The sequence below is a fragment of the Schistocerca americana genome, chromosome 1 (assembly GCF_021461395.2).
Source record: "Schistocerca americana isolate TAMUIC-IGC-003095 chromosome 1, iqSchAmer2.1, whole genome shotgun sequence".
NCBI classification, from domain to species: domain Eukaryota; kingdom Metazoa; phylum Arthropoda; class Insecta; order Orthoptera; family Acrididae; genus Schistocerca; species Schistocerca americana.
Window position 1 is genome coordinate 429,538,630 of NC_060119.1, and position 4,173 is coordinate 429,542,802.

The 4,173-nt window shown below is 49.6% G+C and overlaps 1 non-coding gene across 1 annotated transcript; it reads right to left on the minus strand.

The window, feature by feature from the left end:
* Positions 1 to 1,011: 1,011 nt before the first annotated feature.
* On the minus strand, positions 1,012 to 1,086 carry Trnat-ugu. Its single transcript has one exon. It is a non-coding gene; the product is annotated as a tRNA-Thr (tRNA).
* Between the last annotated feature and the right edge of the window lie 3,087 nt (positions 1,087 to 4,173).

Consider the following 4,173-nt stretch of genomic DNA (forward strand, 5'->3'; position numbering starts at 1 on the left):
CACTTCAATGCGGATGACTGGAAAGACAGTGCCCAATACGCAACCTACCTGAAACGATCAGCTCGCGGCGAGAGTGCCGAGAGGGGGTCCGTCAAGCCGCTGGGAAAGATTTAATTCCCTAGAGCTTGTTCCAATGAAGAGAAGACCAATGGTGATGCCAAAGTGACACCTCCTACCGACAGACGCCAACACGGAGATTTTATTTTTATCCCCCCCCCCCGTCGGGCAGACCGTTCGCCGGGTGCCTGTCCTTCAATTTGACGCCACTTCGACGACCTGCAGTCGATGAGGATGATAGGATGATGATGAGGACAGCACAACACCCAGCCCCAGGGCGGTGAAAATTCCCCGAGCCAGCCGGGAATCGAGGGGCGGACAACACGGATATCATCCGAATGAATGGAACAGCTAGCGGACCGAGGTAGGAGGACTGCAGTCTTGGCAGTAGCGTCAAGAGCCTCATTTCCCGTCAGGCCGAATTGACCAAGAACTCACATGAACATCACACCGCCTCCCTCCCCTCAACAGGGAGAAAGTGTAAGCTTTCTTGGACTCGCTGGAGTAAGGGCTGGACTGTGTACAGCACACAGAGGTTCTGAAGGACGCTGAGAGAATCGGAGCATATGACACAAAAAAATGTTCAAATGTGTGTGAAATCTTAACGGACTTAACTGATAAGGTCATCAGTCCCTAAGCTTACACACTACTTAAATTATCCTAAGGACAAACACATACACCCATGCCCGAGGGAGGACTCGAACCTCCGCCGGGACCAGCCGCACAGTCCATGACTGCAGCGCCATAGACCGCTCGGCTAATCCTGCGCGGCCATATAACACAATTAAATATCTTGTGTGGCCGGATGTACTGCGTGGTGTGATAGAGGGCGAAGTGCTCTGCTGTAAATATTGAGAAGTTTTCTGGAAGCCGATAATGAAAATTTGATTTATATTAATACCTTCAGCTGCTGACGGGCGTTGATATATATCAACAGGGACAGGTGAAAATGTGTGCCCCGACCGGGACTCGAACCCGGGATCTCCTGCTTACATGGCAGACGCTCTAGCCATCTGAGCCACCGAGGGCACAGACTGCAGGGACTATCTCGCGCACGCCTCCCGCGAGACCCACATTCTCACTTTGTATGTCCACACACTACGTTCTTAGTGTCCCACCCCAACACACTCATTACTCGTGGAAGACATTCTTACCAAGTACTGTAAGAGTTCGGGGAATATGTGTGCAGCCGCACAAAAGAAGAAGATCATGGCCGGTATTGCCAGAACTATGTACTTATAAGTAGATACTGAAAATGGTCGGTGACGAAGGCACACTAGACACCACAGTCAGTCTTGCAACCGTCAGTGTACACGAACATGTTATCGCCAAGTTGAGTGCGAAGATCGAGAAACTTATAGCGATACATCGAATTCGGAGTAATTTCCTTAAGAAGATGAACAGGAGCCGCTTCTTGAAGCCAAGGTGGTGAAAGGTTCACACCAATCGGAAACGCGGCAAGCAGCGTGAAGTTACTCTTCTGGAGCAGTAGCCGAAGGCGATCTCCGGGAGGTAAGAAAGAAGAAGGGCGCGCCCCATAGTGGCTTTCAAGGAAGTCGTCGAAAAAAGAGGCATAGGATGGATGGCCGGGCATGACAGACAAATGGCATGCGTATCCGCGGAGGAGAACATCATGCCTTTATGACGGCGGTAGTTCGACGGCTTCTGCATAGAGACTCTCAACAGAGTTACTGTAAGGGGTACCAGAGGCTAAACGGATTCCACGATGGTGGATTGTATTAAGACGGCGTAAGATGGACGGGCATGCAGATGAGTAGACGAAACATGAATAAACGAAACACCCATAGTCTAGTTTCGAACGGATTGGAGATCGTTAGAAAGAGAGGAAGGTGGTCCGATCCTCTCGTCTCCAAAGCAAGTACGGCTTAGATACGTAGGACATTGAGGGACTGTGTGCAGCGTGAGGCCAGACGAGAAGCCTGGAGAGAGTGGCTGCACAATGAGGCCGAGCGAGAAGAGAGAGTTCCGGCACAAAGCGGCGCTCGGACAGGCGCGGGCTGTTCAAACAGCTGCGGCACCTGCGCCGGACTCGGGCCAGCAGCCGCCGCCGCCGCCCCCGCCGCCGCCCCCGCCAGCGGCGACCGCTTTGATCACCGCGGAGGACCCGGGCCCTTCTCTCGTCAGTCAACATGCAGCAGCAGCGGCCCCGCTAATCACTTTGACAGCTCGCTCGCGGCTTGCAGGCGAATTTTGCACCGACACTCGCTTCAGGCCGTCACGCCTTCCATACGCTACACTGTGCAGGCGAAAACTTTCGCTAGACGTGAAGAGAGAAATCATTCGTAATCTTCATCCCAGTGATTAGGGCCGTTAGCCACGTTACCGCCGGTTAGCACAGGGTAGAACGCAGGTTGAAAGCGGAGCAAATGGTGTCAGCTCAAAGTTCGAAATGCTGGGTGTTTCAGACTGAATATCGGGGTTTTAATGCTTTCTAACATTTATTTGATTCAACGTACAATTATAGATAATATATAAAATGAAAGAGCAACTCTAAGAGTTTTGGTTGTGTACTTGTGCGCACGCACTGATTTTTGGGTCTTTCGTTGGAAAGCGCTACAGTAGAGATGTCGACTTGCGAGCAGAAAGCTTTTTATGTACTACGCTTTGCAAAGATTAAATCACTTGTTACAGTGCAACGTGCGATCCATATCTAGTTGCACTATAATCCTCCAAATGATGATAACATCCGCAGATGGTATCTTGAGTTTGAAGACGCCTGCTTTCTTTACAAAGGGAGGAGTACGGGACGACCAAGAGCGAATGAAGGTGTTGAACAACCGTGACAGTCTCTCACGCGTAGCCGCAAGAAGACAGTTCGGAAGGCTAGTCGGGAATTAGCAGTTCTACCGACGTGCGTGTGGAGACTTTTAAGGGGACTCTTACAACTCGTCCTCGTTTGCAGTTGTCACAAGCTCCAAGAGCGTCCGACTACAGTTTACGTGCGAACTTGGCAAACGAAATGTTGCTGCTTGACGATGGCGATTTTCTGGATCTTGTCGTGTTCAGTGACGAATCGACATTTAAGTGCGAATGGGAACACACAATTTTCTCATCTGGAAGTCAGCAACCCCCCACCCCCCGGAATGGTACAGCTGCAACAGACTCCAGTAACTTTAATGTTTTTTCCTGTCATGTCCACGCGGAAAGTTTATGGGCCTTTCTTTTTCGGTGAACCAACTGTAACTGCTGTTTCTTACCCTGATGCTACATAATTATGTTTCTCAATTGGAAGACGATGAACCAATGAATAGTATTTGGCAGCAAGAGGGTCGCCGCCTCACTAGCATAACACTACGGGACTGGTTAAACGACGTTGTACCCGACCGCTAGATTGGACACAAGCGGCCGGACGACGAAGCTCGTATTTTATGGCCTCCAAGTTCACTCGACCTGACGCCATGCCGTTTTTACCTTTGGTGGTCCTTAAAGGATAATGTGTGCTTGCCTCCGCTACCAGCTGACCTACCTGGCTTAAGAAACAGGTCTTTGGGAAAAACTCACTTATCGATTCGATGTGTACCGTGTGACGAATGGCACTCAGACTGAACACTTGAAAGAGAAACTGTTTCAGTTGTTTTTTTATTTAACATATTGTTTACAATTGTAAGTTGAATCTAATAAATGCTGCAAAGCCTTATAACCCCGGTTTTCATTTTGAAACACCTACTATTATTCTCCTCCTTTAAAGAGCACTCTGTTCGCATTGCATGCTGTATGAGTGATACTCGGTGCTCATGTGTCGTCAACCACCGACATAAGACATGGCACTGAAGTCGCGTGTTCGTGCTGTCGGATTAAAATTACTTGCTGCTACAGTGTTGCCAGGTCCGCTGTCTGCTACCGTTTGATCACATGCGACACACAAACACGGCGGGTCAAATCACAAACGCTGTTAATGGGTAACGCAGAACAATGTTGGAAGCGGCCGCCATGAGGTATGGCGGAAATGGGAGATTCCCTGTCAACAGCTAACTTTAAGTAACCAACGACTGAACTGCGGCAGACAACGAGTTTTGTAGCCCTGAATTTAAACTCATGACGTAACCTAACCACAACCTCGTGATGTGCAATATATCCGAGAAAACGGCGATCAAA